We start from the raw sequence: 24,787 nt of genomic DNA, 5'->3' as shown, positions 1-24,787 counted from the left end.
TGGGAAACACCAGGAGAGCCTGGAAGACAAGCAGTTGCGTTATCAGGCATTCTTCATCAGGAATGAGAGCACACAACTCAACACAAGTGTCCTCCACTGGCTTCAAGGGCACATACACATTGAAATTCCCAGCAGATTCACGGCTCTTGTTTGCACTTCCATCACAGCCATGGCCAGAAAGCTCTGAAGGCTTTCCAGGCAAACCCAGAGTTCCACTAAGACTGGCAGCCTTGGTTTTCACCTCTGCAGTGCTTTGTGGATGCTCTCGGGAGAGTGATGGATGGATTTTAGCTATTTATGAATTAGAAGGGTGGTTTACATATTTTAAATGAGAAGATAGAGGAGATTTTGCTCACAATAAGGGGTTTTTTTTCCTTCATTTTTTTTTCCTGAGTTGTTCTCTGAATCATCAGTACTTCTTGCCACGATGAACAACTAGACAATTCAGTCTTGTTACCTTGGATGTATCATGGCAGGCAGCTAATCCTGTTGGTCATAAATCATGTCCCTTTCAATCTCTATTATATAAGAAGAGTAAATTTGTTATGATGCATGTGTCATTACACACCAATGCCTTTCCATTATCATATAACTGGATACCCCCAAGGCTCGCAATTTGCAGTATAATAGTAATTTTTAAAGAACCATTGGTAATCAATAGCTCTCAGCATCCCTGTCAGGATCATTTGCAAAACAAATAACAACACTGATCTCAACCAACTTTACAGGAGGGATATTTAATCCCCATGAACTGCATTATATGATGGATAAGCGAGGAATCCTACACTATGTATCATGTATTTTCCTTGGATTAAATATCACTTCAATCAATGTTGCTACCAGCTGTACAATGCTGTCTGTGTTTTCACTAAGTAATTCTGAAGTATTGTCTTACAAGCTGACATTAGCTACGTGCAGGGCACCAAAACCACGTGGCAGCTTCGAGGGGTGTGAGGAGGGGGCAAGGCCGAGGGCAGAGCCGATGCGATGCTCATGGGGAGCAGCCAGCAGCAGGCAAGGCTGGGGGCACAGAGGGCTGCTGGGGACCCCAAAATCAGGGCCCTGCTGTGCTGAGGGGTGACAGCAGATGTTTAGCATGGCCACGACCATCGGCCATGGCTGGGTGAGCACAGATAGTTCCCAGCCCTGTGCTCACAGGGGCGATGCTCCTTCCCAGCGTGGGTTTGCTCTGCAGAGCTCTCCAAGGCACAGATCTGCCCTCGATACCAGAATACCCAGCACGGCCTCCATACCAAAATCAAATCACAGGCAGAAGGAGGTGCTGTTCCCAGTCCCTTGTCACCACAGAGCCAGGGTTTAACCAATTTACTACCTGTGACTCTACAAAAGCGCTAGGTAGTATCATCTAATAAGACATTCAGCCATCTGCCTCATCAGCTGACAGACCTTCAGGACAACAAACAGAGGCTTGATTTTACTTATTGCTTTTCCTTCAGCATGTACTGACAGAGGCTGTGTCCTGTATCCCAACCATCCCTGCCCTGGCTGAGGTCAGTCTGTCTCAAGCCCATCCCCATCCCAGGCCCTGACAATCTTTAATGCAGCTTTTACATATAAAAATGGAGACAGAAGCAGCTGTCCTGGCAGGACCCTGAGCTACCAGTACAGGCAGAGGCACTCACAGAGACAGCACCGGCCCCAGGGGATGCACCACAGCCCTGAGACAACCCAGCAGATCCAGCCCAGGGCTGCCTAATGAACATCTCCCAAGTCAGATTAAAGCCACCGTGCCTGTGCTTCAGCAGCCTCGCTATTCACCAGCCCAAGTTACCTGTTGCAAGGCCAAGAGCCGGCCAGCACCTGCACCTTCCCTTACAGATGGCTTTCCGAGGCATTAAATCCACATTTAAATTTTCTACTCAGTTCTGCCTCTTTGGAGCTCTCCAGAAGAGCCGTATCTCGCTCCTTGCAGCTGGAGACACCTTTAGCAAAATCTTCAGCTCCCACTGATGTGGAAAAATTCATGCATTTCCCTTCTCGTGTAAGCACGGGCCTGGCATTCACAGCACTTCCCAGAGATAAGCCCCAAATCGCTCATCGCTAGAAACCCCACACTTTGGTAAGGATGGACAGAATTGGGATAAAAAAAACCCACCCTTGGACCCAAACTAAACACTTCAGCTGCTGGAGATTATGGAATCCTATTTAGCAATACCAGAGAGCATTTTCAGCAGAGGAAACATCATCAACCTGACTATAAGACGGCAGTAATATTAAAAAATTTGGGGAGGAAGAAGAAACCCAGACTCTTGCTTGTTTTGGTACATTTTTAGAGACAAACATAGTTTAGAAATGGGATTAAATGGGTTGTCCTGGAGCCCCTTCCCGCTCAACAGCACCTCAGCTGGGCTGCACACTCCTGCAAGCTCCTGGCTGCCCCAAGGAAAATGCCATTAAAGAAAATACAGCTATTTTTAAAGCTAGAAGGACAAATTCTCCTCCCAGTTACACCAGTGACCTCGTGACTCTCCACAAGGTTGGGCAGGCACAGCTCTGATTTGGGGCTATTTTGAGCATCCTCCAGGCACCCAGCAGGCAGAAAGCACTGAGGAGCAGGATGAGGACCTCATCTCCAGATAATCAGACCCAACCTGTTAAGACAAGGATAATTTTCACCGACTAAAGGGTAAAATACAAATTCCCCATTTAAATAAAACACTTTAACCAGCACAGCCACTGTCCCCCATATGCACCCGGGCCCAAGCAGGGCTGCTGCTTGCTGGTGCTCCTGCTGCCATCCCTGCTCATTCATCACACATGCACATGTAGTACAAACTCATTCAGGGCTCTGCTGCAGATGAAATATTTAAAAGGTTTATACTTTACTATCCCTTTTAAATAAGATGGAATCACCATAAACAGACTTGGGCTGACTTGCTCTCTCCACCACTTTTGTTTTAATATTCTCCCTTGCAATTTCATCAGGCTGCATCCAGCATGATCCAAGAGCTTCATGGATAAGCTCCATGGTAAATGGATGGAGACCCCTGGGAAAGTTCAGATGTTGTACAGGGATGAGGAGGCATCTTTCAATTCCCTGAGCAAGCATCAGGGCTTACAGCATGGCTGAGGCGATACCACATGTGAAAAGGGATGACGAGCCTGGACTTTCCCATCTGTATTTGCTGGGAAGAACACAACCTTCTTTGCCATTTGAGCCAGCTTGTTTGTGCCACCCTTTTTGGGAGCTGCTGCTCTCCCCTCAACACAGGCGCCACATTTTAGCTGCTGATGACACCCACAAAAGCAAAATCCTGGGCAAGCTCTGGCAGACAAGACACAGCCAACACATAATTCTCTGCCAATGTGCTGAAACACCCTCAAAACCTCCGAGAACATCACGCTCAGAGGAATTTCCCAGTTCACGTGGTCCAGAGAGGATCCTACCACAACACTCTGGGCCTTTCCTCCTACTGCCATGCCCAGCTCCCAAGTGTCCCAGGAAGCTGCACACATGCACCAACTTCACTGGGAAACTCAATGGACAATGATTGAGTGAAACAATCAGGGATTCCACCCAAACTCATCCCTGTGTTCTCACGCTGGAGATCAGGGCACCCAGTGCTGCTGGCCCTGGTGCAAGGGGACAGGGGACACATCCGTGGGCAGGGAGGGAAGATAGATCTCTCCCTTGGACTGCAGAAGCCTTAAGACAGAAAACGCTTACAGCTGTGTACGCATCCATATGCATAAGAGAACAGGCCCTGATCCAGCACACGCTTGCGTCAATCTGCCGTCACCAAGATTTAGGAGAACATTTAAAATTAAACAAAAAATTTCCTTGCGCTGCAAAACTAAGGACAAAGAAAGGAAATAAGTCTTGTGGTTGGTGCAGAAGCAGGTGTTGAAGGACCTGGTCCCAGCGAGGCTCTGGTACCAACACCCCAGATAACCCTGGGCACGTCACTTCACCTCCAGGTTTACCCACTGGTCTCCAGGCATGATCCTGCCATCAGATATAAGGGGCTCTCAGATAGACATGGAAAACCTGACCAGCTTTGAAGGTTATTTTCCATCTGATCCTCATGGCTGGCTCTTTTCACACAGTTTGCAGAAGGACAGGTTACCTGTAACTCAGCAGCTCCAAGGACCCCCACAAGCCCTGGCTTTGAGGAGCTGGTATAGTCTAAAGCACAGAAGAAAGACAGTATTTGCAACAGCACTTCAGATTTTACCTGCTGAAAATAAAGACAACAGCATTTCAAAATAAATGGGGAGAAAAGCAAGATCAATAAGTGACACACACTTAATTCCCAAGGAAACCTCATTAAAATGAATGTATTACTCTGTTCACCACCACATGTAAGAGCTCCAGTGCAAAAGAGAATGTGTTGGCTCTGCAATATGATGCTATTTTATGGCTGTTTTGTTAAGATATGGACTGAAATGGACAAAAAAAATTGTAACATGAATTAGTAATTCTTCATTGAGAGAGAGGGGGAAAAGCCATGGAGAAAGTCTGGGGGTTTTTCTTAAAGCCAGTGGGGAATTAGAGAACCTACAATCTACTTCAAAACTGGAAAGGACTTTAATACAGACAAGAACTTTTCTGCAAATCTGTCACAGCATCATAGAATCATTTACACTGGAAAATACCTCCAAGATCATCAAGCCCATTCATGAATCTCAGGATTAACAAACTGACCCACTCAGTAAACAATGAGACAAACGTCTCTGATGAGGTTGTGATGTTCACTTTGCTTGTGAAGCATTATGGCTGGACTTTGTGTCCTTAAGGGTCTTTTCCAACCTAAATGACTATGTGGTTTCTTATGGAGCTTTAAGAACTGCATCCCACAGATTCATTTCCCCTTTTTTCTTTACACGTGAAGCAACTACACAAACTCCACAACCCAGTTTCTTCTCCTCTGTGAATTGGGGCAGCTGCTGAAACATGTTGATTTGTCAAAGTTTTCCTCTTACTCCTCTGTGGTAGATGTTCTCCGGGAGCAGCTGTGTTATTCCTGAGCCCAGGCTTCAGCATTGCCCCAGACAAGGTGAAAAGGAGCCAGGCCAGGTGGGCAACGCCAGAGAGGTTCAGTGGGGTGTCCATCCCCACTAAGCCTGTGTGCACCCCGCAGTTCCAGCCCCCGCTGCCTGCTCAGGCACAGCTCCATCCCATTCCCACCTCAGGGTCCTGCTCTGCTGCAGTTTGCAAAGCACAGCCTGTTCTTAGCACAGGCCAGGTCTCCGCAGCCCCTACGGACAAAGGCTCAAACCCAGACAACAGATAAGTTCAATGGTGCCATAAAACACAAGAGACAGACTTGAACTCCCTGATTTTAAACACAAAGTGATTTCCAACAGCTCTCCATTCCCTTGGGCCACACACCAGACCTTGCAATTCACTGCTCAGCACCACCTTCCCCAGGAGAAGGTGGCTGGAAGTGACACTACTGCAGTGCCTCCCTCCATCCCAACGAGTCCATCAGCTCGGTGACACCAGCAGTCCCATCCCTCATCCCACTGACCTTGATGGATGCCCTGTCTGTCACACTCTCGATGTTGTTTGCCCACAGCCTTTGTACCTGCTGCACCCTGAGCAGGGGCAGAATCGTCACGAGGGTTAAGAGGTTTGCTTTCAAGCCATGTCCTTTGGCAGGAGTAAAGCAGAAGCAGGTATTTTTATACCACAAATCAGATGGTCAATACCTTTTTTTAATCACTGCCCTTTTTAGCATTGCTTTAACAAATTTACTCTTTTTTTCCCCTTCTTTTTTTCCTGCAATGAGAGCTCAGAAGAGTGAGTGGGAAATGCCCTTTTAATGCCGCTCCACATATCCCTGCTTTTACTCAAGCAGGGCCAGGGACAAACTTCTCAGCACAGTGATGAAAAGAAACTACTTCAACTCTTTAAGTGTCCCAGGCTTTTAATTCGTAACAAGACTGACCAGCTGCCCAGCCTGGAAAGGGAAGGGTTAATTAATGTCACAAGAAAGACAAGCCCTTGGACCACACAATTACCATCTTCTGCTGGATCACCTTAGTGAACCACCAGCATTAATGGAACCTGCACTGAGCCGAAGTCAGGACATTTATCCTCTGACAATACTCTATTGCAACAACTTTATTTTGATGATACAAGATGATTAATGCTTACAGCCGCTGTCATTTCCTTTGATAGATTTTGGGGCTGTGGAATGACATTTGCTCAATGCACCGTTCCTGAAAAGCTGCACTCATTGTAGCGTGGAGGAGAGAGATGCTCCACGCATCCAGCCATCAGTAACCTTACTCTGTCAGCTGCAGGTGGCCGGGAGAGATACTGTGAGGAAGGGGGAGATGCTTACGGAAAGCCTTGACTGGAAAAAGGCTGTGGGGCAAGAGGAAGGTTTGTTAAATGGCCAACATCATAAGAAATGACAAGAGTTTGTTTTTTCCAATGTAAAGAGAAGAGACTATTGGTTACAAGCACCGCAGCCAAGAGCCACAGCAGACTGTGCTGTTTTGCCACAAACGTGCTGGAAGATCAGATCCTGCGCTGAGACTCTCCAGGGCTGAGCTGCAGCCATATTGAGCTCTCACAACTGCTCTTGAAGTCAAAACACATCCAAAAATCACATTGGTCAATCAGTAAAACAAGACACAGATAAACATCTTAACTGTAGCCCTCACTAAAAGCAAAAACAACAACCCAACTTGGAAACCTTAATCTTAACCTCTGCGCCTCTGAGTTCTCCCCACCTGTAACACAAGGACAAGAATTAGTTCCCTCACCCAGCTGCTGCAAGTTTCTCCTAATCAATCAGCTCATTAATTCATGCAAAGCATTAGACAGACAGCAGATAGATGGCTTTACACAACACTATTTTCTACAGTGAAATATTTCTTCTTAATTCCCTTCCAGCACCTGCCTGCCCACTCCCATCTCACCAGCTCACACAGGGACACCCTCGAGGTCCAGAGCAGCAGGGTCTCCTCTGGACCCAAACAGCACCTGGTGCCACACGGGATTTCCTGGCTGGAGACACCCTTTCCACCAGGATTCTTACAGAACTTGATTTTCCTCATATTTAAAAGCTGTCTCAGGAGCGTAATGATTTTAAATTCACTCCCCGCTGCAGTCAATCAATGGAGCGGCGGCAGCGGCGGCTGGTGCCTCGCGAGCAGGCGGTGATGAATGGGGCTTTCGAGGCTGCACCGCTCGCCTCCGAGCGAGAGGAGAGCGTGGGCAGAGGGTGGGGAAGAGAAACCAAAGCCAGAAACAAAAATTAAAAGGAGGAAGTGAGGCGGTGGGGAGAAAAGCCCAAACTGCTCTCTGCAAAGTTGGGACGAGTGTTGATCTGCTCCTGGAAGGCACAGCTAAGAGGGAGCAGTCTTGGCTTGCATTAGTCTCCCTGATCTGTTATCATCCTGTGACTCGAATAAACCAACTAAAACATCTGTTACAGGTAAATGCTAACCACAAACCTGGCTTGTGCAGAGGACCAGAGCCCTGGCCACCAGCACTACCCTGCACCCATGTCCCTGACCCAGCTCTGCTTTCCTGGAGGAGCCGAAGAACAAATGCCCAGGAGCAGCTTTCAGGCGAACATCTTCCCTCAGGACACAGTAATAAAGGGCACAGCACCAAAGGTGTCATTGCTCAGCCTTTCCTGTGGGGTGACACACAGCACCCTGTGCCTCCCCATCCCCGTGCAGCTCCCGGTGCAGGCAGCAGGGAGGAGCAGCCCTGCGTGTTGCTGTCGCCCCAGAGGGACAGTGAGCACCCACCCCTGCAAGTATCGTGAGTTTCCACAGAGGAAAACAAAAATGAATCAAGTGCTCAAAAATATCCCCCTGTTTGGGGGAGCCCAAAAGGCCTAATCCTTCCCCAGCATGCTGCTGCTCTACCAAGAACGGATGCTGCTCAGCATTTGAGAGAAGCTGCTTCACATCTGGGCTCTTTTTCTCCCTCTTCCTCCAATTACAGGGTCAGGTCAGGGCTGTGAGGCCTGTCAGCGCAAAAACAAACAAAAAATCCTATTATGGAAAACTGGCATTCCCAAAGAAGCTGCAGGTTGTGGCATGAGCATCACAGCTGAGTGTTACAAGTCTTGCAAAGCAGAGAGGGGAAAGAGTCAAAAAATGAAGCCCACCATAACAAAGCAAAAATATGAGGCAGCAAATTAATGATGTTGCTCCAATTTGAGCAAACACTAATTAAGAATGTGTAATTGAATTAATGCATTATTTAGAAACCCCAGCAAATCCTGAGTGGGGCTATAAATACATTATAGGGTTCCTTCGACATCACGTCTCTCTCATACTTCACTACCCACAGTTTGTTTTACTGTCACCAGAAACTCCAGATTTATTTACATCCTTGTCACTGACCACTGCTTTGCATTTATCCTGTATATTGATATCCTTTCTCCTCAATTCCACACACCCAAGTGCTCCATATGGGGCGGTGATGGCCATTTGATAAGTCATAAATAAGTATAATAAATTAGCTCAGCTCCTCAACTGCTTCCCCTCCTAATGCCTCATAGCCACATATCTGGGTCTAATTTGTTTAGAGCCTAAAAAAACATCAAATACCCTCATTATAAAATAAATCCATCTCCTAAAAATACATTTTTCAGATGTTAGTTTGCTCTACATTACCCTGGGAAAGCCCCTGCACGAGCAGGATCTATTCTGGCCCAGAACAGGTCGAGAAGCTGGTATTATCCCATCGTGAAAATAGAGGAAAACATTATCTCAGGAAAAAGGAGTGAAAAAAGTCATCCTCTCAAAGGTATCACAGCAGATGTTTGTACCTGTGAAAGGTCCTGAGATAGTGCATTTGCAGCTGGGACGGTTTAAGAGTGCTACGGGTATTTAGCAAGAGGCTTTACATGCATTATTCTTCCCTCCTTCTGAGCCCTTTGCAGCGAGGGTTAGGGTTCTTACTACCATTTCTAGGAAGAGATAAAAATACCCCAGAAAGAAAGAAAACCAGTGAAATTGTTTAAAACCGCTGAAAACTGTTGTTAGGAGAGCAGCACAAGAAAGTAATGCAGCCAAATCCAAGTTCACATGCATACATATAGCTCTAGGAAAGGGAAAAGAGAAGCAGCAATAAAGTGCCTCGTACTTAGATATGAGCATACACTGTAGCAAAATCTGCATGCTGTTTATAAAACATATTGGAAGACTTTTCCCTAAAAGATGCCATAGAGAGTATAAAATTTTATTATCTCTGCCTGTCCATTTTACAAAGATATACACAAACAAGTAGCCAAATCTGCCTGCAGTTTAACTCCATTAAATCCAATGAATGAGTTTGGCCCACAAGAAACTCTGCACTTACTGTAATAAAGCTAAAAGCTGATACAGTAAAACACATACATTTCCATACACTTATTCCTGCAGATTTAAAAATACAAATGAGCTTCAGAGATTGCCCTTGTCCAGCTCATAAAGAAATGCTGAAATAGGAAAGGAGAAAAAACAGATCTTGGAGATCTTCCCACTGGTTCCCTCTAAGCACGAAGGAGAGAAGGGTGGGGGAAGCCAGCAGAGTTGTGGTCATTTGGCTTTTCTAAGAGCCCTGAACACATACAATGTGTGTGCCCAGGTTGGGCAGGACACCCCCACCCAGCAGGAACAGGGGTCACAGGTCTGGGCCCCCAGTTCTGCCCCACCAGTCCCCAGGGAGGACAAGGATCTCAGGCTCATGGGCAGCGACGTGGGGTGCTCTGCTCCCTGAGGCAGATGGCCACAATTCCATTTACAGAGGGCTCTCTTCACTAGCAATGGTTCTCCGGCTATTGCGTCACCTTGAACCTCACTCTGCACAGAGGTCTGTGCCAGGTGGTACAGAGGCTGAGCCCAAATGACAGATTTAAACCTTCCCTGATTAATAGGGTTGGGTTTTTTTGTTTGTTGAGGTGTTTTTTTTAAACACACACAGCTTTCTCTCGGGCTACTGCCATAACCACATCAACTCCCATCTCCACCTCCCCAGCTTCCAGCTGTGTCCCTCCAGCTCTCTTACCCAGGCTGATACAGCCCTTTCAGTGCCACTTCCCCCCAGACTCTCCTGTCCCAGCTCCTCATGGTGTGGAGGCTCCAGGTCCCCCTCACCTGGAGCTAACTCTCACAGCTACTTTCTTTGATAATTATTAATATTTGTTTCTGTTACAGGGATGTCTCAGAGACCTGGATGACCCTTGTGTTAGATACACACACCACTCCAGCAGCCAAACTACACCACACGCATCATTTCATGCTCTTCCTCCTCTTTCTCCACACCGAGCCCCTGTCACCGCTCTGCTGGGGCTTTAGCAGACACGGGACCAAGGCTTAGGGTCTCCACTCCCACCCCTTCACCCCAAGGTTCTCACAGCCCTACTGCTTTCACAATTCTGCCTCCTTCCTCAACCGCAGTTTGGGCCATGCCTGGCTCCACAGCTGCCCCACTGAGCCCCACACAGCTCCGCTCCTCTCCATTAGCCTCCTCTGGGCCCAGTTTGCTGCTGATCATCACATATCCATCTCCCCACACCCAGACACTCAACCCCAGTTCTGTCCTGCTCACTCAAACCCTCCCCAAGCCCTAAGTTCGTAACACCAAGAAAATCCAGCAGCTGTCTCTCAGATCATGCCAAACACTGCCCAAGGCTGTGCTCCCTGCTTGTACCCCCATACAGCCCCTGCAGTAGCTTCCCCTCTCCTCCACCCTTCACCTCACAGCCTTGCTGGTGACTCCACCAGCTGCCTCCCCACACAGCTCAGAACATCACAGCCTACCTGCAGGAAGCCCCCAGGCCCACATCCTCTCCTCCTGAAGCTCCTCAGTGCCCTGCAGCAGCTCCTTCGCAAGCCCCTCTTCTCCACATGGCTTCCCGGTACCCTTTGGTGAGAAACTGTGTAATCCCAGGCTTTTGCTACACCTGGAGCTCACACCAATCCACAGCCAAGTGCCGGCAGCTGGGATGCTGCGGGCAATGCTGTGCTGCTGTGGCTTTTCTCAGCATGAAATCCCGGCCTTGGAGCAGCCAGCAGGGAAACTCCACCCGGACTAGCTCGGCTGCTGCTTCCCATGTCCCTCTGGAACATTTATCAGCTTCGCTGATAAAACCCTCACTCATCCCCAGCACACGTGTGGGGAAACAAGTATTGGAAAAAAATGCCCAAGGATGGGGCTGAGACTTGACAAACAGAGGGGACAGTTCCGGGCTCTCTAGGGCACAGACCCTGTCCATGCCTTGTCCCCATGGCAGTTTCTCCCACCTCAGAGTTACATCCAGAGTGACCCGTAAACCTCCAAAGCACTGACCACATCCTTCTGTTTGCGTGCACAGTGCACTCCTATATTAGCATAGGATGGGAGAACAAAATAAATAATCCACAGCTCGCAGTAACAAACCTGGCACCTAGAACAAGCCAAAAGCCTGACCTTTCATAGTTAGGCATCCCGGTGAGAGGTTAGATCTTCTGTTTTCTGATCATCAAACAGGAAAGCATTAGCCAGACAGAGAGAACAAGCTCTTATCTAGACCTGATTTCTCTCCCCTCCAGGGGATCCTGTTGGATATTTCAGTTCTCTCTTGCTCGCTGTATGACTCTTCCCTCCCCCAGTTGCTTGAAATCAGCCAAATTCACAATCTAATCTGGCTGGGAGTCAAAGGGGAGAAAAATCAAGTCCTAATGCAGTGACTACTTTGAATGGGGAATTGAAGCCAATCAGAAAGGCATTATTGATCCCCGCTCGGAGCACCTTGGTCAGGGAGGGGAAAGCTGCGGGCAGCCGCAGAGCTGCCCACCGCAGCCAGCCAGGGCTGCCCTGCCAGGCCTGCAGCGTTCCCAACAGAGTTCCCCAGCACCTGCCTGGGCTGGGAGCCGGCCCCGTCCAGCACAAGGAGAGCATCCACCACCCCTGTGCCAGCGCTGGCGAGCAGTAACCCACGCCATGCACTAGCCCCTGGTGAACACCAGCCCACGTGTGTGTGAGAGCGTGACCCGTGTGCTACGGACAGCGCCGTGTTTGTGTGCAAACACTCCCAGGGCGCATCGCTGTGGTGTGGGCCCGTCTGCAGGAGCCAGGTTGCTCCATCGGATGGGGTGTGTGCACCAAGGGCTACGCGCGTTCCAGCAGCGTTAGTGAGGGGCAGCTCTGCGGGAGAGCCAAGGGCAGGCAGCAGTGCTGGGGGGTTGTGTGTGTACGAGTGTACTTGTGCCCCCCAGAACCCGCCTGTGTGACTCCAGCACAGTCCCCACGGTAGGCAGAGGCAGGCAATGGGTGGCTCAGTCTGGGCAGAGGGACAAGGGCAGCGGAGGATGGGGAGCAGCCAGGCAGGGCTGGGCTCAGCTCTGGGCATCCCTGGGTGCGATCTCGATGATCCGGCCCGCGTCAGCGCTGGCTACAGGCTCCTCTGCCTTATGTAACCGCAGCAGGGACGGAGCAGCGAAGGGGGACGGGAGAGAAGGCGGAGAGGAGCTCCTCACTGAACCCAGCAGAAGCTGGCTACCCCCGGCAGGGCAACTCTAGACGCCAGGCCGAGTTGCGTTGCCACCGGGTGGGCTGGCCCGGTTCAGGGCTGCCCCGGTGCGGGGCAGGTTTGGCCGCTGGTGACAGTCCCCGCCGGGAGCTGCCGCCGGGCTCAGCCAGTGGGTATGCGGGGGTACCCCCTACCCGGGGAAGGAAAGGAGTCCTGGGAAGTTTGGGGAATCCCACATTTTGCAAGGAGGCAGGAGGGAAACATGTTCCCTAAAAAAAACCCAAACCTGCGCAGGGTCCCCGTAGCTCCTGTCTCCCTTGGGCTGTGCCCCCCAGCCTGCCATCCCGGGCACCACGGAGCCGTGCGGCACCGGCACCCCCTTACCTGCCGGCATCACGTCTGCTGCTGCCTGCCCTGCTCCGGCTCTTCCTCCTCCTCTCCTCCTCCTCTCTCCCTCTCCCTGCTGCTTGGGGCTCTTTATGGAGATTCATTCATTCATGCCTTCCCATCGGTCCCTCAGCCTTTCCCTGCCTCCCGGAGGCAGAGCGTGTGACGCCTCGCCCCTTTCCAGCCACTTTCCGCTGTCACAGAGCGGCGCTGCCCCAGCCCGGAGGGGCGGCCGGGCTGGGACACGCGTGGGCAGCGCTGGGACGGGGGAGCGTCCCCCAGCGCGGGGCGAGGGGGCTGGGCGGGCGTGGGCACGGCACCGACCCGCCCTAGGGGGTACAGACCGTCTCCGGCGCTCATCACTGGGGCGTCGGATCGCCTCCTTTCCTCTCTGCCCTCCGTTTTCCTCAACCCCACGCCAGGCGCTGCCCAACGCCGCCGGTTCCCACCGAGCAGCGGCTGCTGCGGAGAGGGCGCGGGTGGGCCCGCACCCCCAGCCGGTCCCCGAGCAACCCTCGCCCCTTCTTTCCCTCTCTCTGCTCGCCCGCTCTATCCCAGCCCAGCCCAGCCTGTCCTTCTTCCCCCACTCCCGCTGCCTCCGCACCCGCGCCAGGACTGCATCCCGCTCCGCCGAGCGCTGCCCCATCCACGCCGCTGACAGAAGCGCTGACTCAAGCTCGGAGCGGAGCGGTGGAGCCCGACCTGGGGGACCCAGGCTCCGCAGCCACCAGGCACCGTTCCCCCGGTGATCCCATGTGTCCGTCCCCCCCCCCGCCCCACCCCGGGGAGGCTGCCCCCATCCCGGGGGCCACTCGCTTCTCCAGGTCACTGGTTAAACCTCACCCCTGCTCCAGCCTTCCCCAGGACGGGGTCCCCTCCCTGCCCAGTGCTGCACTTCGGGAAGCTGAGGACAGGCACTCCGCTGCCCGCTGTCCCCCGCTGCAGGGGCAAACCCAGGAGGTGTGGGGGATAGTGAGCCCTGCAAGGTGCCCAGCGGGAGGTGCCAAGAGGGGTATTTTAGGTGCTGAACTCATGCGGATTGCCTCATATCTGCACAAGCACGGGGTTATTCTTTCCAGATAGACAGAGCGGAAAAATCCGCTCTTTCCCTTTAAAGATACCGTCGGAAATGTGGAGAGCAGTTCCCGATTTTGGGCGCTGCCAGAGCCGTCGGAGCAACAAACCCTGAAGTTGGGGTGAAACCCTTTAAAAACCCTTCCCGGAGCGCCCCGCCCGCTCCCGCCGAGCCGTGCTGTTCCCACCGTCAGTGCCACCCCCTTCGCATCGGTGCCATCAATTTCTATTAACGATCGCTTTATTCACTGCTGCAAACTTCTAAATATTTAATCCAGAGCGAACCGGCGGCGGAACGCGCGGAGCTGATGGGAGGAGGAGAGTCCCCGGCCGGGGAGGCGGGAACGGCGGCTCTGCCCCGGGGGAGCCTGGTGATGCCGGTCCCCCCCTTCCCCTCCCTCCGCGGGGCTTTCCTGGGGCTGTAAATCACATCCTGACATCCTGGACGTGGGTAGCACCGCAGGTCCCCCAGGCTGCCCGGCCCGGGAAAGAAGGGATGAGCAGCGGAGAGGAGGTTTCTGTGGAGGGAGAGCTGGAGGAGGAAAGGCGGGGTGAGGGGGAGGCATCTTTGCAGCACCGGGACGCGGCTGCCCGTCAGGTCCCGCCACGCACGGGAGGAGCAGCCCTTGCCACAAGGAGCGGGACGGAGGCTGGGGACCGCCAGGGGTTTGGGCTGGTTGGAGGGGTCCTGCCCAGGGAGGAGGGGCTGGCCTCCACTGCCCCAGCATCCCTGGGTACCAGGCACCAACCCCCCGCGGCCCCGAGGACTCCCAGCCCCGGCCGAGCCTCATTCAAAATGTAACCAAGAAAATTCTTTGGCAACTCCGGCGGCGGTTCAACACCAGTGTTGAACCGGCGAGTGCCCCAGTCCGACGGGCGAGCGTCCCGGTGCTCCGTGCGCTGCCTGCATTTGGGAACTTTACAGCAACATCTGTCATTATAATTAAAACCGCAACACATCCTCCGGGCAGGAACACGTTCCCGCGTCGTCGCGTGTCCGTTCGCCCCCCCCCCCCCCCCCCCCCCCCCCCCCCCCCCCCCCCCCCCGCCCCCCCCCTTCTCTAAAAAAAAAAAAAAAAAAAAAAACAAGCGAAAGCGGCTCAAACTCGCGGGCGGGCACCTGCCCCCGACTCCCCCGAGCCATCAGCGCGACGGCAGCCGCACCCGGAGAGGTCCCAGGGACCGGCCCCCCCGTCCCCGGAGCACGGACACCCCCCCACCCTCCTCCACTAATTTTCTTTAATTAAAGCTCTATGTGCGGCGCGTTTGGCGAGAACAGAAATAGCCGCTGAAGGAGCGCGTGTGGGGGGAGGCAGGTCCCAACTGCCGGCGTGGGAATGCAGAAGGGATTGGGGGGGCGGGGGCAGCAGAGTCGGGGAGCGGCTGTACCACAGCCCCCACCCCAAGACTGGGAGACTCTGGGGTTATTTGGGGTGGTGGGTGAGAGCCCCCGCGCCCCGAGCGTTCCGTGCGGCGCTGTGGCGACCCGGGCGGAAGCCCCCTGACCCCGGGAGGACGCTGCTGCCCGCGGCACCGGCTCTTCCTCCGGAGCACCGGGGCTTCCCGCAGGCAACAGTTGCAGGGGCGGCCGCAGGGGCTCCCCGGGGATGCCCCGGCTCGGGCGCGCCCCGCAGGCGGGGAGAAGACCCGAAGTGGGGATCCCCCATGGGCGGGATGGGGGGGACACTGGCCGGCGGGGTTCCCGCCTCCTTGTCCCCAGCCCGGCCGTGGGGAGCCACTCCGGGCCCGATCTCCCCCTCGCCCGGGGGAGAAGGGCAGCGGGCGCTGTCCCGGCGGAGCCTGGGGACCCCCCGCCAGCGGATGCGAGGGCGCCCCGCTACCCCCGCCGCCGGCCTCGCGGTCCCCTCCCGCCGGAGCCCCAACCTGGGCTGCAGCCGCCAAAAGTTTGGCGACGCGGAGCGGCCACCGGGGGCTGCGCGGGGCTCGCCGGGCACCCGGGGCTCGCCGGGCACCGGGGGCTGCCGAGCAGCGCGGGGCGCCGCGGCGGGGCGACACCGGGCGCGGGGCCGGTGCGGAGCAGGGTGGGGGGCTCCGCCCGGGGTCGGGGACGGCGCGGGAGGACCGGTCGGGCTGCGGCGGCGGTGGCGGGCGCACCTACCTGCTCCGGCGGCGGCTCCCGGCGCTCGGCGGCGCGCCCAGCCCCGAGGCGCGGTGATGGGCGGCGGACGCACCCGCGGCTGCGGCTCCCCGCGCCCTTCCAGGCGGGCGGGCCGGGGGCAGGAGGCGGGCAGGGAAACGCAGCCGGAGCCGAGCAAATCCCAGCGCTGGAGCCCGGCCTCCGAGAAGAGAAGGGCTGCAGCTCCTCACTGCGTCAGGCGGAGAGCCCTGCCCGTGCAGGCGGCGCCGGGCAGCGCTGCCAGGCCCGGGGGGCTCCACCGGCACGACTCGGCACGGCTCTGCTCGACGCGGTTCGGGTGGGATGGGATGGGCACGGCGCGATTCGGCTCGGGGCGGGCCAGGCGGAGGGGTGCGGTGGGGCACGGGGCGGCTCGGCTCGACTCGACTCGGCTCGGCCTAGCACAGTCCGGCTCGGCTCGGTACGGCTTGGCACTGCCGGTTCGGCTCGGTTACGGCTCAGCTCGGTTGGGCACGGCACGGCCCGGTTCGGAGAAGCGTGGTGGGACCCGGCTCGGTGGGACCCGGCTGGATCCGACCGCGCTGTCACGGCCCGGAGCGATAAGCGGCTTGGCCGGGAGAGTCGGGCTGGCACCGGAGGGGCGGCGGGGGAGGGGGCTGTGTGTGTGTGTGACACTGTATGTGTGTGACACAGTGTGTGTGGCACTGTGACACTGTGTGTGTGACACTGTGTGCACGCGTGACACTGCATGACACTGTTCAGCACCGCCTGTACACAACACTGACACTGTATTTGTGACACTTGCATGTGTGTGACACTGTGTGACACTGTGACACCGTGTGCAGCACTGTGTGCAGCCCTGTGTGTGTGACACCTTGTGAGAGTGGGGTTGTGAGTGTGCAGGGGTTGTGAAGGTGTGAGTGTGTGTGTTGGGGACATCTGCCTCTCTTTTGGGTGTGCCTGTGCTTGTGCATGTGTGTGGGGACACCCTGAGGGGGTGCAGGAATGAGTGTGTCAGGGTGTACCTGAGCTTGTGTGTGTGACAGGCGGTGGGGGGAGTGCAGGGGACAGAGTGTGTCTGTGTGTTTGTATTTACACACACATATTGGTCTCTCTGAGCCCATGTGAACATCTCTGTGTGTCCTCACGTATGCATGACAGCCACCCCACCCCTCACACCAAATCTGAATCTCTGAGGGCCAAACTGGTCCCGGCTGGGCAGTGCCAGGGGACTCTGGGAGTATGGCTGGCTGGGAGAACTGTGACAGCGATGGGGCTGGACCAGGACCACCACCCACGGTTCCCAGAGGTCCCCAGACCCTGTGCCCAGCGCTTCCCAGAAATCCTCCTGCCTCAGACCACCCCTTGCCTGTCCCAGAGACTGCCATTCTGCCTCCCCATTTTGGGCAGGTTTTTTTTTTTTTTTGCTGTTTTAGCAACACAACACACCTTTAATCAGGATGATTAAAGTGTGGCTGGCACTGAGCCAACCCTTGGAACAGAAGCGCTCTTCTCTCTCCCCAAGCACTGTCATTTGAGGTAAGAACTGGCCCGTGCATTTCTTGTGATGGCTCGAGGTGTCTCAAGTCATCTCCAAAACCACCTCCAAGCCTGCAAGTTCCTTTTGCCACCCTGCAAGAAGGTGGCAGGGCAGACAGAGAAGGGTGGGTGCAGGAGAGAAATTTTACTCCTTTCAATTTAATAGCAACAACACCACCACCACCACAGCCAAAAAACCTGAAGCGTGGAGTAATAGAGCTGGGAGACAGCCTGGGAACAGGCAAGCCATGGCCCCTCTCCAAACGGCAGTTGGCAACCTGGCACTGCACTCGGCTGCGTTAGACACACAGCCCAGGGAAAGCACCCATGGAAATGCAGGAGACACCCCTGCATGATGGAGAGGATGGGCACGGAGAAGGGATCCAGCATCCCCTGTTCTACAGCCATGATCTGGTCCACAGCCCAGTGGGGCAGCTGTGGGGCTTGGTCTCTGTGCTATCTGGTTGCTCTGGGGTTCTTCCACTCCTCATTCCCATCCCCATCTGTCTCATGCCTTAAAAACATGGAAGACCCCTTTCTCCCAGGAGTGGGGATATCCCATTCTGCCATGTCCTATGGGATGCCCTGAGGTCAAGGAGTTCCTATTGAAATTGCTTTGGACTAATAAATGTATAGGCAATAACATGAAATAGTAGGGGCCACCATGAGGATGGCTCTGGGATCAAAGGTCTTCCTGAGGAGGCTGGAGATAAGAGGTCCCATCCGTCCTCTGCCTTTGCGGGAGAAGGAACAGACTGGCTTCCCTGGGCAGGGAACAGACATTGCCAGATCCCTCCTGGTGCCAGGAGCAGGATGTCCAAGGGTCCAGCCCCCTTATGGGTGCCACACAGACCTTGGGGAAGGCAGAAGTACTGGTGGTTCATGCCAGCCCTGGAGCTGCATCTGGCCCCTGACAGCTGGAAGACACCCAGAGGGTACATGGACATCACTGGCACTCCACTGCTGGTCTTTACCCCTGGAGATCAGCAGTGAGGAGAAGGAGGGTTTGCTAAAGGCTCCTTGCAAATTTGCTGCCCGCTGGCACGTAGTGCCCAGCTCCTCAGGGCTGCTTTGGGAGAGGCAGCCCCCCAAACCTCGAGCCTCACCCATGGATCAAGGACAGGCTTTAAGCAGCATCATTCCTACCGGCTGCCAGGTCACTGCAGGGGAAGGGATGGGGGTGGAGAGACTTGGTGCTATCAAACAACTTTGCAAACTGAGATAAATTAATAAAAGGAGTGAGTACTTCTGAGCAAGCTGTTCCAGTTCTGGGAGGAAGTGACGCCAGTTCAGGCTCTGGCCACTATATTTAGTAAAAATCTAAACCAGACATTGATAATATTATTAAAGACAGGAAGGAGTAAAAGAAGACGTAGCCATGCTGGGATGACTGATCTATTTACGCGAGACGGCGGGAGGAGTGCTGTGAGAAAGGTGTCTCAGGTCAGGAGAGCCTCTGTGGGCCCTTCCCCTCCACCAGCAGAAGACGACGTCTCACACAGCAGGTTCAAGCAGCCCTAACCCAGTTTAACAAGTGGTACAGGAGGGAGAGGTGGTTAATAAAACATTGGCTGCTTCCCTCAGTGATGTGGAGGGGGTATGGGAATGAGAGCTCTCCTGCTGCCTTTTGGAGCATCACCTAGAAGCGAAATGCTGGCCAAGGGAGAGAGCATTGGCTGGGCACTGGTCCATTTGCCCATGCAGAACAGGGAGGCGTTGAGTTAGATAAGGAAACACAGTGTGACCTTGGGCGAGAGATGTGTCTTCTGTCCTTGCTCAGGGAGGGGACTGAGTAGTTCCTGTGTGGTGCCCACAGCAGCAGGGATTGACTCTGGATTCTCCTTATGTTGCACTGATTGGGATAACCTGGTGTCCTCTGAGAGAGGAAAGCACTCATCAAAATAGGGAAGTTCGGAGGGAAAGGTGGCAATGTGACAGCCACGTGACTGCCTCTGTGCAGAGCCTGGGGGGGAGTCAGAGGTTTCCACCCTGCCTGCATGGGACCCCATGTGAGCAAGGAATGGAGGTCTGGTGTCCTTTGCTTAGTTATACTGTTCCTCTCCCCTCAAAAGCAATGACTTCCAGTATCTTAAAAATCCCAAGCACCTGGACCCTTTCAGTGAGATCCATAACAACAACAACCAACCATGCACAGAGGGCGAAAGTCCTACCAGCCTAACTCCACCCAGGGCTCCCACCAGGGCTCTGCCTCCAGCTCCCCTCTCTGCTGTGGGCATGTGCAAAATGCACCATGACAGGGAGCTCTCACCAGCAGAAAGGGAGGATGATCCTTGCAGGAATGGCATGATCTCCCCCTACAAGACTGGTTGGTGTCCCCTTGCTTGGAGCAGGTGTAGATCTGCCCCACCACGAGTCCCCATCCAGCAGGACGAGGGGGTGCTGCTGTGCAGTTCCCAGTGATACACCAGAATGGCTGTGGGTGACTCGCCATCCAAGGGATAATTTTTTTCAGCCTGAGATGCTTCTTCACTGTTGTTGTCAAATCCAATCTAAAAATCATCAGACTAATTAGAAAACAAAAAATGACATTTTACGGGTTGTTAGTGCTGTAAGTGGACTAAGGCCTTATGGTATTTAAAGAATGTTTGGAAAACAACAGCGATATTTACATCTGGGAAAGTTACCAGGCAGAAGCTTCATTTCAGAACATTTTTGTTTAACATACTCAGCCTTAGTGATGACAAATATTACTGCACATCATTACCCCAATTTTTCAGGGTGTTAATACCTCATCCATTGCAAATTGTATCTGCTGTAGACTTGGCAACTTGGATGAGTTTTTATAGGTTCCCATTTGTTCTGAGTTTCTTTCTCATTTTTGACTTTGAAACTCTGAAGAAGTCAATGAAAGTCAGCGAAAGGTGACAGGAGTGGGGACAAGGGACTCCTGCCAGCCCACAGCCGAGGTGTAGGGTGGTTGCGCATCACTAATCGCTCTGCTCATCACCTGGAACTGGCGGAGACATCCAGTACTGGTTTGGTCTTTAGTTCTACCTCTGCTTGCTGGGCCTGGCAGATAAGGGGATGTCCATGAGGATGGTGGAGTTGTCATGTCATTGCATGGACCACTGAAGTCTGAAAATGGGCTTCATTTGGTCCTATTCGTCCCTGATGATGCTGATCACTGTCTCCCTCCTGCGCTTGCATCCCTGTGGGGCGTAAGGGATCCTACATCTATGACTTTGAATTCAGTGCAGCACGGGCTGGATGTCCTTTTCCAATACCCCAGGGGACTCATCCCACTGCTGATGGTTTCTTTTGGCCTCTCTGGATACCTTGACATGCTACTCTAGTGCAGATTACATAGCACCTTCCTCTTGGGACCTCCAAGAAAGTAAACATAGTGGATAATTCACAATGAGCTATTTCTTTAAAGATTTTTGTCTTTCTTTTTTTCCCCCATCTCGCATGCACATTGTCCATGAAGAAAATGAAATTCTCCAGTGCAGTGTTTTGGTGTTATTCACAAAACTCTTTGAGGAATAACTGTTGGCTTGTGCGTGCTTTCAAACCAAAGAGTCTGCCACCATATCTTCAAAAAGATCTGTGTGTTTGCAAAACACACAGTTCAAACCATGCATGCAGGGCAAAACCCATCCTGCTTGCTTAGCCACATCCAAACCCCAGTGGATGGAGAGGAAAGTCTTGTCTCTGCCCTCCTTGTCACTGCACAGATCAAAGCAGAGACATCAAGATCCCCATTATTTACAAGTGGTCACTGACACGGGGGCCTCATTTCAGACACCATTTCAGACATCAAGGCTGTGCCCTGGGTACCCGAGGTTTAGTCTCCTTTGGGGTGGCAGCAGAGCCGAGTCAGTCTGGATCTAAAGGTCTTCAGAGCAAAACTTTTCCTTTGTTGCTGTGCCTTCAATTCTCCTACACTCCTGATGGCCAAGAGGATATCTCCAGTGACCCTTTGCTTGGCAAGTCTCACCTTGTCACTCATGAGGGACATGATCTGTCCCTCAAAAGGAAGAGCTAGTTCAAGGCTTGTCGATGGCACTGGCCAAAACAAATGATGCTATTCCAGGGCTGTCATTAAAATGAAGCTATTCTGCCTTGCCAAAGCCATCCCTGAAGCTGATCCCAGCAAGAAAGGTTGACAGGGAGCACATGCCTGCCTTGGAGACATGTAGATGCAGCATGACTTACTTTTTATTTACAGAGCATCAGATTGCACATTCCCTAAGAGCTCTGATTCATCCCTCTCAAACCCTAGAACAAATATTCTGAAATCAGTCTATGGCATGGGGACAGGCTTTGTTCAGTGCTTTGAAAGAGAGCAGGTAAAGTCATTACCCTCACTTTGCATAGCAAAAAATGATATGCATAAAGCTGCATAGAACAACCCTGCAAAGCTCAAAGGAAACAAATGGGCGACTTGCACCATGAATTTCAATGGGACTTTGTGCCGCCAGGATAATAGCCAGAGAGACAGTGAAATATTGCATGGAGAGACATCGGGCAGTAAAAACATGTTCAACTTGCTAATGTGGTGGAATATCCCGCAATATCACACGGGGGAAGATTGCAGAGCAATTGGATGGGGACGTGTGGATCAGCCTGAGAGATAATGGAGCACACACGGGCACAGGATAGGAATCATTTGGGATGGTGACTGGAGGAGTCTTTATAATACAGGGAATTACCCTGTAGCTTCTCTCTGGAGCTGCCCCCCTGGCTTGAAGAGCTATTTATCCAGTTGTCTTGAAAGCAGCACCTGGTTTACAGGAAGGTCTCCAGCCAATTTTTCACATGGGTTAGCTACAGTGCTTGGAGCACTCGACCTGGGATGGAGATCTGTAGCCAAGTTTCTTATTACTATTCCCAGAATATGCCTTCACACTGATCCCTGGCTGCTGAACACGACCTACCTCAGGTTCCCATTGTTCTGTGATCCCAAGCAGGAGAGACAAGGCAGTTTTCAGGAAAAGGGGCTGGCAGCAGACAGATCCCAGCCAGGGCTGCAGCATCCATGGTAGCATCCCAGCTCTATGGGGACAGTGTCCCAAAGTGTCTCTGCCTCCTGTGAGCTACCCTGCAGGATGCCCTGTGGGCCATGGGCTCAGTAAAGTCTCTAAATATGCACTGAGAAAAATCATCCTCCTATTTGACACCCAGAGAAAAGGAGGTTTCCACATAGCTGGATAACTTGCCCAGGGATGGAGTGAATTTGCATCCTTTAAATTAAAGAGCTTTAAACAGCATCTTCTTCCCAAATTGCCACTATATCCATTTCAATAGTTATAGCAAGTGGACCCAGAGGAAGAGGAAGGAGGAGGGAGTAAGCCAAGACAGAGGATGGGCGATGCTCTGACATGGCAGGGAGGGGCCGGGAGATGCCTGTTTGCACCAGGAGCAGCCGCACTGTTACTGAGGCAAAGGAGTTAAAGCAAACAATTCCCTAAGGCACCCTACACTTTTATAGATTGCTGATGGTGAAAGCAGTAACTGAAAGGACACCTCTGAGTGAGCACTCATGTATTAAGCAGATTTGGAGGTTGTCCCCATGCAAAACAGAGTGTGCCTTTCAAGGCTGTGCAACTCCACAGGTGAGGGGTGCGAAATCTGGACAGGGAAGCCTTATCAGGACCTTCAAGCTGCATTTTCAAGATGTCCATGACAAGGGGAAATGGCAGTCCCAGTCCAACTGCCACTATGGAGACTGGCTAATGGTTCCTGTGTGTGGCCACCTGGTTATTTGAGGGTCATTTGTGTTTTGGGCCAAAGAGAGATGGGGAAAAAGTATAAACAGCCAAGATGTGCAGGTGAAGCTACAAGACAGGACTGTGGACACCTTAAGTTTTTGGCTCTGAAAAGAAGAAAAAATTGAAGATGAGTGAAAGTGGTGAACAATTCAGAAATTCAGATGGGAGTCCAAATATTCAATCTGCCAAATCTGAGATTAATGACACCATCTCAGCTTCTTCTCTTATTTTAAGGCTGACCAGGGATCCAGGAGAACAAAAGTGCATTCAGGAAGAGAATGGAAATGGGTTCAAAACATCTCCTTTTCACCAGGATCCCGGGAGCATAGACCTCCAAGTCCTTCATCTTCTTTAGCTGGCTCCAGGAAGGCTGACTGCACCCTTGAAAGAAGAGTGTAGGGAACAACTCTCGTCCATCCACACCAGCCCAGTGCCAGGACTCCGAAGGCAGCGCTCTGGTAATGTCCCTTTCATTGGCACGACGTTCAAAACAGCGCAGCCCTGGGGCTGCTGACTCACGGGTCCCCAGGTAAGGAAGGAGACGCCAGGGAGGCTCCGAAACTGCAAGCAGATCCTGCGACGAGACCCGGCCGTGCAGTGACTACAGCCATCCAAAATAACATTTGTCTCCGCTGAGACTCACAAGCCCCTTGGGAAAGGAAGGACCAGCTATTCAGCGATGCCATCAGATCCCAGGGGGGATGTTTTGCTCAGAGAATGGGAGTTCGGAGGATTTCTGCTGCTTCCCCTCCCAGTCTCAATTTACCTCACCGAATTAAAAGCAGTGTGGGCTGGAAACGACGTTAAAAGGAAAAAAATGACAGAAAAATCACACTGAGCGTATTGTTCTGGATAAATAAGACACAGGCGTGTTGCGGAAGGTAGCTAAACCCATCCCACAAACGGTCTTCTCCTGCCAGGAAGATGTGACAAAAATAATTACTTGGTCTATACATAATTATTGTGCTGCTTTGAGCAGCTGCCTGCCCTTGGCACAGTTAAGGGAGCTTTTGCCTGATATTGGTTAATGACATTAACCATTAGCCCCTTAATGTCCTGACCCGCTAAACAGGCTGGAATGTCTCCAGCGCTCATGATGGTGCCGGGCACCCACCTACGTGCCTGCCCATGCTGATGGGGGAGCACCACGTGCCTGTTGCAGGAGAAATGCTCCCAGCTGCCGTTCTCAGTTGCACCAGTGACTGGAGATGGACGGAACCCAGTGCAATCCTGCATCGAGATCTCCACTTGGGAGATGCTGGTTGCCACTGGCAGGGCTACGTTGGCCACACACAGATGCCAGCGGTGGTTTGTGCTACTCATGAGAGGTAGGACCAATACTGGAAAACACAGAATAGATTTGATGATGAAAAAAAGAAAGGGAAGAGGTAATGAAATCACTTTTTTTTTTTTTTTCTCCCCTGGGTGGAGAAAGTTCCAAATCTCTCCAGTTTTGGTCCAGCTGCCAGAAAGTGACCTGTTCCATGGGTCACTTGGGGAATCCTCCATGGAATAAATTAAATGCT

The 24,787-nt window shown here is 52.9% G+C and overlaps 1 protein-coding gene across 5 annotated transcripts in view; it reads right to left on the bottom strand.

Annotated features, from left to right (window-relative positions):
• Nucleotides 1-16,100, bottom strand: part of ELFN1 (extracellular leucine rich repeat and fibronectin type III domain containing 1) — a 118,555-nt gene extending 102,455 nt beyond the window's left edge. For 3 of the 5 annotated variants that reach the window (XR_003570586.1, XM_027878244.1, XM_027878241.1), the window contains exon 1: nucleotides 12,816-13,050. The gene's annotated coding sequence lies outside the window, so the exon portion shown is untranslated. Of the gene's footprint in view, nucleotides 1-10,740; nucleotides 10,762-12,815; nucleotides 13,051-16,011 lie in introns of those variants that run through there. The other 2 variants (XM_027878242.1, XM_027878243.1) reach the window with 2 other exon arrangements.
• Between the last annotated feature and the right edge of the window lie 8,687 nt (nucleotides 16,101-24,787).

Source organism: Empidonax traillii, unplaced genomic scaffold, assembly GCF_003031625.1.
Source record: "Empidonax traillii isolate 1590-97213 ecotype Southwest subspecies unplaced genomic scaffold, ASM303162v1 scaffold39:size2480183, whole genome shotgun sequence".
Lineage (NCBI taxonomy): Eukaryota > Metazoa > Chordata > Aves > Passeriformes > Tyrannidae > Empidonax > Empidonax traillii.
Note: the sequence above shows the minus strand (reverse complement) of the source record. Positions and strands in the feature narration are given on the sequence as shown.